The sequence below is a fragment of the Meleagris gallopavo genome, chromosome 10, assembly GCF_000146605.3.
Source record: "Meleagris gallopavo isolate NT-WF06-2002-E0010 breed Aviagen turkey brand Nicholas breeding stock chromosome 10, Turkey_5.1, whole genome shotgun sequence".
Lineage (NCBI taxonomy): Eukaryota > Metazoa > Chordata > Aves > Galliformes > Phasianidae > Meleagris > Meleagris gallopavo.
The window spans coordinates 4,768,661-4,780,456 of NC_015020.2; the positions used below are offsets into that span (position 1 = coordinate 4,768,661).

An 11,796-nucleotide genomic window follows, 5' to 3' on the forward strand; every position below is an offset into this window, starting at 1 on the left:
AAAAAAAAAGTCAAATCTTCTACCCTTTTTCTCTCATATCATTTACTTTACCCTAGGAGTAGACGAGTAGATGAGGTTAGAGCAAATCTGCATTCTAAACCAGGTGCTGCTTCTGATTGTCTTCCCACATATGGTCATGAACTGGAGCTAACATCTGTTCTCAATGAAATCATTAAGTGCCTAGCAGGACCAAAAAGCTTATATAGCTCAAGGTGAGGAAGGGTAACTCTTTATTTGTTTAAGGGCTTTTTCCACCATGAAGGCTAGCTAGAAGAAGTAATAAAGGTATAACATTACGTTAGGCCCTTCTTCATCAGTTCTTCAGTTTCTGCTAGATTCTTGCTGACTTGGAGCAGGAACTGATTTAGAGGTAAGTTTTACAACTGACTTAGGATCTGGGGTTTCAAATTTTCAACTTTTGTGATATGTTTGATGATAAGATGATAACATTGTAGTCATATTTCTATATGACTACATATAGATAAATTAAATAGTTATATTGTCTGTTTATAATTTATCTCTAAATAATATATGTGTAACTTATATATTACTCTTACATATTACTTATATGTAACTTATATAACATGTATGTATATGACTTTAAGTGATAAGAAAAAGTAATGAAAAACCTTATCCCCCTCAATTCAGTAGTATTTGCACTGTTATGCGTTTTGAGGATCTAAAAGGAAGTGACCTGCTTTGTTCTGAACCAATCTGAACCAAATGCTTTTCCTATGTGCTTGCACGTTTGTCACTTTTATTATATAGCTTATGAGGATCGCTGTCCATATCTGGAAGTCTTCCTTTTGCTTTTATTTTCTGTTTTTGCATCCTAATGATAGGCCAACTTCTTAGTAAGTGTTAATTTGCATCAATTTTAGCAGAGCCTGGCTGAAATTTAACTGAGGTGCTGGCTGCTTAAATTTATATCTGAACTGCTTTAGGTTTCTTCATTATTTTTTTTAGTAAAAAAGACTAGTTCACTGTTCTCTGAGCATCTGTTAAGAAGAAACGTACTGAACTGTCCTGATCACAAGGAATGCAGGCATACAGATGCTCAGTGTTCATGTTTTTAATAACAACTTAACACATACATACTGCTGTAGCTCCCCATGGAGCAAAGAAAAAAAACCAACATAATATGTTACATCAGTTTAACATCACAGCCTGCTATAGTCCTTAAGGTAATATGAGGTGAAATGCAGTGCAGAGTATCTTGGTATGGGAGATTGTACTTCCTATGCCTGCAAGGTTGGGGAGGAGTATTTTCCTTTTACTAAACGCTTTCCTTTTTCTCTGTAATTCCTGGAATCAATGAAGGCACATAAGATGAACTGGGTGGAAAAGGCTTCTCTTTGTTCTGCAATGCACTTTGATTGATGTCATTATATCAGAAACATCTTTATCAGAAGGATGTCTGGCCATGACATGCCTTCTCTTCTCCAGTGGTCTGAACCTTCTCCAAGCAGGAGTATAATTCCACCCACAACAGATGTAGATCATTCCCTAAGATAGAAGATGACTCTTCTCCTTCACTTCTTAGGATTTATTTCAATTTAGGAGTCGTCTTTGTGTCCTGTAGGCTTACTAATTACTAAAATAGACATTACAAAAGCAGCCTTAGTATGCTTCAAAAATAACAAAAGTAGATTGACTTTATATCCCAATGTAAGCAATTTACTACAGAGGAATAGGAAAACTTGAAACTGCTAATGCTGTGACAGTTGGAAGAGAAGAAGTTGTGTGTGGTGGAAAGATCAACTGAGAGGAGATGTTAAAGAATAGGTGATAGAATGGAAACAGCTGTGAGAAATAACAAAAGAAGGGCAAGCGTATCAAAGGCAGAAGCTTATGCCAAAGAGGCACATGCAGTCCCAGAGTTATTTCAGTGACAAAGCAGAAGAGGTTTGATTAACTTTCAGAGATAATAAAGATAACCAGAAGAAAAGGAGGTGTAACAGACTGTAGGAAAAAGTTTGGAAAAGAGTAGAAAGGAAAAGCATAAGTTCTGGTTATTTGTATATACTTCCATGTTTCTGCAAAACTTTCTATGGCTCTTTTAATGCAGAGATACAAAAAGCACAAGTAGATGTAATAGTTGAGTAACAGCCTCAAGTATTGATTGAGCACCTGGGGAAATGACCTGGTCAGCTCTGGGAGCACAGGTGAAGGCAATTCAGAAATCAGAAAGGGTGGAGCCTGGCTGCAACTCTCTTAGACCTCATTTAAGGGCTGACTGCCACTGGGGAAGGATCTCTTTCTGGAGACCCCTCCTTTGTAAAGTGTTCCCCTGTGAACCTGGATTCTTCTGATACAAGTGAGTGATCTTTTCCCCTTCCTTTATAGCACCTTTCTACTGTGCTGGTCCTTCTGTCATCACACCTTTGTTGTAATGCCTTTCCTATTGATCTGTTTAGTTGCTATATAGCTTGATGTTACTGTTGTCTTGAGGCTCGGTTGTTTGATTCAGTGCTCTTAATGTGTGCTATAGGTAATTTAGAAAGCATAAAAAGGAGGAACATTTGTGTAGTCTGTATATTGATAATGTCTGATAATTGTATTGTAGAAATTTCATGAGGAATTTAAGAATAAAATTGCTATGATTTTAAAACTTGGCGCTTATAGCCACTAAGGTTCATACTTTGACTACTTTTCTTCGCTTGTACCTCCTCTTCTGTCACTACAAAGGTACTGCTAATGGACACTAAGTTATCTTCTGTGGGGGAATTCTACTTGTGTTTTGAGGCCTGCAGAGCCAGGGTAGAATAGCAATAATCACTCTTGTCAGCAGGTTCTCAAACTGTTGTGGAGTAGTAAGCTGAGCCCTAACAGAGAGAAGAATCTGTTGCTAGACAATTCTGAAAAATAACATGCAAATAGTCTGGCTTACCTTTTAAGTTCTCAAAAGTTAATTGAGAAAGACACTAATCAATATGTTATGTGATTTTTAACCTGATGCACCAAGCAGCCTGCCTCTGAGAAACTTTCTGATTAAGGTCTACCATGTTCCCAGGACTCAATGCAATTTTGATGAGCGACATTTCTAGTGCTCAAATTTTCTAACCAATTATCATCAAACACCTAGAAAGTCTTTCTGTGGTGCTAGACATGCTTTGAAAGTAAAATAAAATGCTCTCAACCATGGGCAGGAGGAAATTACACTTCACTGATATACACACTGTCAAATCTTGAACTGCTGGTTCCTTATATAATTTTGGTGGGAAAATATTTCATAGTTGATAGCAAAAATAACACAACTGATTTTGACATTGATTTGTTTATCTAAAAATAAACAAAGCTGCAGAAATAACAAGATTGTAGGGTTTGGAAGGGACCTCTAGACACCATTGAGTCCAGCTCCCCTGCCACAGCAGGTGACATCTTAATTTGGAAATCATATTCTCCAGTTAAATATGGTTTGAGTGGAGGATTTCTTTGTATTTTGTTCCAAAGTGCTCTGTTTCATGTTTAAAACTAAAAAAGAAGCCCTTCAGTAAAGCTTAATAAAAGTACGTAGAACTTACAGCACTTGTTAACTCTAGTGTATTTCTATTCCAGAAACGCTTCAAGGTTACACTTAAGACCAGTAGACTAGAAACATTTGACTCTTGATTTTTTTGTTCTGTGGAAGCAGTAAGAAATGGAGGTGCAGACTTGAACAAAAATATTACTGGAGGAAACAAAGCCAGCTATGTTTCTCTGCATGACTCTACATCCTCTCCAATGCATCCTGCTGTTTTTAAGGCTTGTCTTTTCCAGGATTACAACCTACATCTGTAGTGAGTAGCACTTGCTCAGTGTCACAATACTCAAGCAGTGTAAAATCAGATCTAACAGATTCTGTTACTATGGCTTAAATGGTGGGCCCTGACTCATTTTTTTAAATGGCCAATATGTAGTTGCAAGGCGTATAACCCAAAAACAGAGCTGACAGTTGAGTATATGATGGGAGAATAACAAACAAGTGTAACAAACAGATGGGCTAGCCAGTCTGTTACAATGTGGTTCAACTGCAGGTCTGGCTGTGTGTGGGGGGGGAGGCTCCTTATCAATCTTAGTTGCCATAGTTCATTTGAGTTTGGTGTTTACAATAACCTTATTTATATGCTACAGATTAATTTCTTCTGTAATGGGAGGGGGGGGGGAAAGTACCTTTTAAATCCTGTGATATTATGATCCTTTCAGGTTTACAGTGAATATACCCACTGTCAGAAATACAGATTCTCTCTGCAAATAAGTGTGAAATGACAAGTATGCATATGTATACAATCTAATTGTCAGTATTTGATAAGCTTAAAAAAATGTTTTTGCTATAGAAGCTATCAGTGTAGGTGTTGAGGCATGTAGGAGGGATCCTTCAAGTTTTTGGATTGTTTGAAGCAGGAATTTATTATGTGGGCTTATAAGACTTTATCTGCCTCCCTCTCTTTCTCCATGAGTCCAGCCGGGTGGAGAACAGACACTGCAAGTCAGCTGCTGTTGTTGTAGACAAGTCAGATGCAGGAATTTCTGCAGGAAGGTGAATGCAAGTTAGACAAAATCTGTCACAGTAAGTCTGTTATGCAGTTACAGTAACAGGTTGGATGTGTAGAGTGGTAACTAGTACAAAGTTGGTGAAGAAGCTGTACTGCGTATAACAAAAAAAAAAAGTGTGAACTAATCCTCAAACCCTTTATTGTGGTACTCTTTTGTGTAAGAAGTTGACAGATCCACAAGAACTATGATGTATATTTTTTAACAATCTTACTGCATGCTCATTTCAATAAAATTGTTTTGTAGGGCACATCTTTTTTTTCCCCCATGATAGCTGTTTTTCTGTATATGAGTTTTCAAATAATATATGTGGTAAAAAGAAAATCTTAAAAGATAGATGATGAAGAATTGAGACAAATGTCTTCAATGTACAGTTTTCTACAAAAGCTGTCATAAGGTTGACTGGCATTATGGGCATTAACCGTAGGTATAGAAGAATAGAAATATAGAACTGGTTTTGGAAGAAACAAAAATAAAAGCAACACTTAAATTTTTCAATATGAATGAAGTTCACAATTTTGGGTATAAGACTAGATAATCTTATCTTCATTTTGTGAGAGAGGATTTATACTTTGTCTTCTACTGCAGTATTTATTTTCAGTGGAATGGTCTGCACTGATGGATAATGTTTATTGTAAGGGATTAATTTTCAGAAGGAAACTGGTTTAACTCAAAGGGTTTTTTTGATCAAATTGACTCTACTTGATCTGATGTAGTGATCTTATGTGACCTTGGTTAAATTACAGAGAAAGATGATGCAGGCTGTTCATTCCATTGACAACTTTTATCTTAGGATAGGGTGCAAGTGAATTAATGTCTTCCCATACCTTGCAGAGACCTTGGGTAGGAATTAATTTCTTATATTCACTTCAACCTTGACAAGAAGGCAATAACTACTGGTGATTGTAAAGTTAGCTATTTCTGAAGTGGTGAAATAGTCTTCTGGAATTTGCTCATAACAGTTCATGACAAACAACAAGCTAGCCATCAGCCTAGAAGTTTAGCAAGGACATAAACGTACACTCGGAGGATGTTTGTATGATCTGAACATCAGTTCTCCAGTCAACTATTAAGGCTGTGTCTAGTCTCTATCCATCAGCTTAGACCAGTAAGAGGGAGCTACAGCCACATGCAAGACAAATAAGTGGAATTAGGGGGGCTAAGTAGTTAACGGGTACTGTGCAAAAAGTCAAATCTATAGCAAGATGGGAAGAACAACTTCCTTGAGCTCTCCAGTGGGGAATTTAGTCAAGTTTTTACCCTTTCTCCTCTACTTTCTTGAATCCACTGAGCAAAAAGAATGATAGCCTAAGATGAAAAATCAAGTTAGAATGTGTAACTACGAACATTGAATAAGAACCATTATCATGCATACATTTCTGCTTTTCTCTACCTTGGTGGAAGGACAGATCTAGAACTATTTGAGTGCTTGTTAAGTAGGTATTTGTTGTTTCATTCCAGCTCCTAAGAAGAGAATATCCACAGTGTATGTATCTGCACATATATACACATGTGCAAATATTCAAAATTTCCTAGTAAAACTTGCCTCTTCCTATTATTAATGAAAGTTAAATGTGCACATCAATGTAATCTTATGCTTTTTGTGCATCTTGACATTTTTAGAGGTCAGATTAAAAAGTTATAACAGTAATTAAATACTAACTGATAACTAAGCAAAAAGTGTTTTCACTGCATATAAGAACACAATATTTTATCTTCTGTTTAGAAAGTGCTTTTCAGCTGTTTAAATCTCTCCAAAGAAGCAGTACAAGCTTTTCAGTGTCTAAGGCCACAACTTCTAAAGTCACAGGCAGTGCAAACCAATTGTTTGCAAAGAGGTGGAAGTCTCTATGGGAAGTAACTTGTGGGCATGCAAAGAGCTTTGAAGAGTATGTGGAGTCCTCAGTATTTATGTAGAGCGCTAGTAGAGGAAGAAAGTTTTAATATTTGAATGGCAGTTCAGCATGCAGTTAAGTAACATGGATCAAATGTAATCTTTGTGTACAATGATAACTCTACATAGAAAGATGTCTGCTAAGGTAACCCTAACATATGCTTTCACATAGTTAAACAGTGAGTGTGACTTGTAAATTGTCATCTCTATGCAAGCAAGCAGTGTGTCCTCTGGGAATGCAATGCATTTATAGATGTGTTAGGGAAAAGGAAAATGTTTGTGTTAGGAAATTGGGCAATGTGGCAACTGTTGTGTACACTGTTACAACTCAAATTTCTCTGGTAAATGAGCCTACCATGTTGTCTTATCACAGGACTAGAACAGTCATGTTCAACCTATGGATCTCATGCAGCCTGGCACAGCTAAAGGTTTGGCCATCCCTACCTCTCACTATAAAGGTGTATGCTCTTCCCTATGCAAGTGTCACTCAATACCAGCCAAACATCGGCATGCTACTAACCTTATCTGGGCTGAAACCAGGATGCAGTGCCAGCACAAGTTATGGCAAATAAATTCATGCATTTTCATATATTGGCTAAACACAGTCCTGTGAACAGCAAAAAATATGCAACCATACTTTCTGTTTTTATAAAGAAATATGCAAACAAGTTTCAAGATTGCAAAAAAAAATTATATTTACAACTCCATTTTCAATCAAAACATGAAAATGTGCAGGTCATATATTTAAATAGTTGTGCAGGCAAGAGCTTTTGACTTTAAAGTGAGGGGCAGGGGTTGGCTGCATGCAACTTGTAGATTGGACATAACTGTTCTAAGTAATTCAAAGGGCCACTTCATACTTTGTCAGTGTCTCTGAAAAGAAACAATTACAGAACTATTTAAAAACAAAATCTTCTGTTGATGCTCCTGCAATTGCTGCAAAAGGCAAATTGAGACAAGTAATTCAGTGAATAAATAAATCTCATTGCTTGCTTCCCTTTGAAACTGTAAGCATGGCAGTAGTTGGATTTGCATGGCCCTCAGCTATGCAGTAAGTCACATCTCTAGTGCTTACCTGAGTGGAGAAGTGTTGTTCTGATGCCAGAATTTAGTCCTTTCTCTAGTGTCCTTTGCAGTCTGACTTCTTAGAGACTTAGAAACCTCTACATGGAGGAATAAGGGTAGAAAGGATGGTTGTCACAGAAGCAAGCCCACTGGAATTCATGAGGACTTCTGCATCTGGGGTGAACTTGATATCATTTTGCTATACTTACATAGCACAATGAACTGTTTCTGCACCAGGCAGAAACACTTGAAGGGCAGACCTGACCCTTGTCAGAAACTTGTGCACAGGGAGAGGAGAAGATGCAAAGAACAATGTACTGCATTGAGCTTTGATGCAAATAGTCTGATCCTCTGAAACAAGGCTTGTTTAATACTCCTCTTATTCCAGAGAAGTGTGTACTGGGAAAAGGCCTTTGCTTTTACTCTTCAGGACTGAAAAAAATTCTCACTGGAAGAGGATGTTTCAGTATAAACTCAGTGCTTTCAAGTTTTAAGATCCTAAGTTGAATATTTTTTTGTGCATGAAGGATAATCTGGTCTGATGTAACTGGGCAGCTATTCAATTTCTCTAAAGTGATCTTCACTATATATTTCTTATAAAGTATCTTAGACCTGGGAAAGAGGGAGGTGAATGCTCCCAAGTCAGTCCCATCTTAACCTGAGATTTGCAAGTGCTTTTATCCAGGAGCCCCTCAAGTTAGATGTATATATCTTCTAACTTGTAAATGCAGTGATTGCCTGACTCTTCTACCTAGACTAGGTCCAATGATATGAGAAGCACATTAGGAGACTAGAAAGGATGAGGTAGGTGGATATGGAGGAAAGACTCTTGGACCAGTGCAAACCCACGACACCAACTTAGCAGTTCAAAAGCTTAGTAATAAATACTGGATTTGTCTACAGATGTCATCACTAGAGACTGGAGGAAAAAGAGACAGATTTCTGTCCCCTAAAATATCCTAAAGAAACATTTGGTGGCATTTAAATAGGAAAACATTATGTGATGCCAGATAAAGCTTTATTTTTTTAATATTTCTTTGAATTGCTTGATAGTGATTATCAAAGATGTTTGTGGTGTGAAAATATGTGGGTTGCTTTTGCTTATTTTTTCCCAAGATAATCATGTTGAAACTTGTAGTCCTTGCTACATCTAAAAAAAAAAATTATAAAGCAGTTTAGGGAAACAAGCTTTTGTTTACAGTGGCACAGATGGCTGGAATAAATTAGTGGACTTGCTAAAGAACAGTTCATTTTAGTTTTAAATGCATTTGGACATTTATCAAAGCTCACATGGTGGCCATTTTGTTACTTATTCATCTATTTGGGCTTTACAATTCCATGCCTAAAGGCTATGCCTGAGTAATGGTCAGGGGTTCTCACTAGCAGAATTCATAATTATGTACAACCCACATTTAGTGTTCATACTCCTGTACTGTGATGCACCCTGTGTTACTCTGTGCGCTACTCCTTCTGAAAAACACTGCTCAATTGTAACAGGGCAGATTACAAAGGGCAGGATCATTGGTGTGAATGTTTTAATTTGAACATTTTTTTGTCAACGTGTGAGTTAATAAGCCAGACTGAAAAGAAGAGAACTGAAAGTTGCAAATCTGTGCACTCTCATAGATGCTAAAGAGCGCATAGGACAGCAATGTGGGTCCAGTTCTGTCTGTCTTGAACCCCGTGAATTTGAGAGATGACTCCCTACAGGTGAGTAATCTGGGCTGAGAAATCAAAAGTTTAGATGCTGGGAGGTGCTAGCTATCAGACTGTAACTGTCACTTTTTGTGTGCAGTGAGGAGACTGATCCTATTGTAAAGATAGTGTATAACTAAGTCCAAAGCAACAGTCCCAAGCAACAACTGCACAGCAAATTATAGTCTGAAATATCCTGATTTCTGACACTTGAACTGAGGTGAATTAGGGGCAATTTTTGAGGAAAAAGTGGGGAGTTGCTTGCATGAGATGTCAGTACACCAAGACCTCTAGGCTCACTAATATATCACTGCCAGAATTTGAATGCTGAACTTTCAGAGCTACAGCTTACCCTTTAAACTCACAGATTAACTGCTGCAGTGGCTGGAGGAGGAATGGTTTGTTTTAGATTGCAGGCTGTGTTCCTGGAACCATTCAGACTGGAAGGGCATGGCCTTGCTCTGCTGCTGCTCTGCCCTCCCAGCAAGCAGCTGTCCTTGCACCAGGAAGTGGCTGGAAGCTTTCATAGAAAGTTCACATGCAATTATTTCTTTGACATGTGAGTGAATTTTACCTGAAGAGCATGTGGAACAAAAGGTTAATGGCAATTTTTCAAAAGCCTATAACTCAACCAAGCCTCAATGGCATTTCATGCTAGCACTGAAAGTTTGGTTTTTAGCATCCATGCTCTGTTTCTGCATTTGAAACACTTCTTGGAGGGGAGGAGGGGAAACCAGAGGCTTGGAAATTCAGGAAAAAATAGATAAAAGTACATTTAGGCTGTGTGGCGCTTAAAATTTCTTATTTAGAAGAATGGGAACTTCAGAATACATGTATTCTGAGGGATGTTGCACGTGCCTCCCTGTTTCTGCTCATTTATTTCCTGAAACAAAGTTCAGCTGTAGAGATGCTTAGTGCTGGTAAGAGCAGAATTTGCCACAATTAATAATCCACATAAATGTTGTTACTATTCGTTGGGTTTAGTGGGGCAACAGTCGTATGGGTGCCTGGCCCTTGATGTGAAAGTAATGTAGGATTTGTAACCTGCTGAGAGAAAGAGAAAAGGGCTTTGACACCTTCCCCCAAAAGTGGGAGATTCTTGAAAAGCTAGTACCTGTGACAGCTCAGAACCTGGCAGGGCACAGAACAGCTGGAGTCTGGTGGCTGCTGCTTGGCTCTGCTAATACAACCTGTATTTAAAACATTTGGATTAGAATGTGAGCTGCAGACAGCTGGATGCTAAGCTGTGCACTTCACTTATGTGGAAAATATCCCTTGTGGAAATGACTTGTGGGCCTAATGCACTCCTCCATCCAATGCACATCTGTGGGTCAGGAGCACACCCACAATGTCTATCCAGTAAAACCAGTGTTAATGAAATGTTACAGACAGGTGCTAGCAATGCAGGGGCACTACTCCTGATTCTCCAGTCAACACTTCAGGCTGGTTGGTATGGACAATTGTTCACAAGTGCTGTTACATGGTAGTGCTGAGAAGAGTTGGGGAAAGTCAGCTCTTGCTCAGAAGTCAGGGCCACAGCCTTATTTCTCCATATTTTATATGGTAAACAGTCTCCACTGGGCATCTCAAAAGTGCTCATTTGTGAAGGTTGATGTAATGTTATTGTAACTACAGTTACAATTTTTTTTTTTTGTGCTCTCTAAAAGGCACTCAGGATATGTGAAAGGAAGAAAATCAAAGCACCCAAAGGCACAATGTTGATATTAGTTGCACCTCTTCAGCAAGTAAGAGTTGAAACTTTAAAAATACTGATAATGCTATAATAAAGGTTGAAAGTTAACTGGATAATACGAGTGCTGCAAAACATGTTGAGAGCGGGATCTGAGATTCTCAAGGAGAAAGTATGTGGTAAACTTCTTGGCACACAAATAGGAAAATCAAAGATTGGGTATATACTGAGGTCCTCTGTTCTTGTGAAGCTGAGAAAACAGCTCTGGAGTGCTTTGAGATCACAGGCGTGGTGCCTCGATGTGCTGTCTGGAAACAGATGTGATCAGCTGTTCAGCATTTTTTAATGCTGAATACTTCTGCTGTTGTAAGGTAGCAGGGAAGACAAACACCTTTGCATACAATGTTACAGTGGGAATTTTTTTTTTTAGTTGATACTAAATACTGTCCTTAAGGTGTCAAACCGCCAAAACACTGGAGAGAAGAGAATGCTTCAGAGCACAAAGGCACAGCACCCGGTTACCCTGGGGCACACTTGGGGCACGGCTGCTGCTGCGGGCCGGAGCCGTTCTCGAGGGTGCAGGGACGGTTTAGTCGTCGCTCAGGAGGGAAGGCTCGTCTTGGGTCGTCTCAAGCACTGTTGGCTGCGACGTTCTCATGGAGTGGAGATAACAGGCCCTCGACAGACCCCGCCGGTGGCAGGTGGTTGCTGTCCGGGGAACCCCTCCTTTCCTTTCCAAACGCGAAGGCGCGGGCGTGCACGGCGGCGGAGCTCACAGCTCCGGCGGGGGCGGGTCGGGCCCCTCCTCCCTCCGCGGCCTCGAGGTGAACCTGCTCACGGGGCCGCAGCGGACCCTGCCCTCAGGGCGCCCCGTGAGGCGCGTGGCGCTGCGGGGTGGCCGCCCGCCCACTGGGGCGTT

At 39.4% G+C, this 11,796-nt stretch overlaps 1 long non-coding RNA gene across 1 annotated transcript; it reads left to right on the forward strand.

The window, feature by feature from the left end:
* Positions 1 to 8: 8 nt before the first annotated feature.
* On the forward strand, positions 9 to 11,790 carry LOC109369205. The gene is made up of 3 exons (XR_002117915.2): positions 9 to 370; positions 9,119 to 9,202; positions 11,332 to 11,790. It is a non-coding gene; the product is annotated as an uncharacterized LOC109369205 (long non-coding RNA).
* The last annotated feature ends 6 nt before the right edge of the window (positions 11,791 to 11,796 follow it).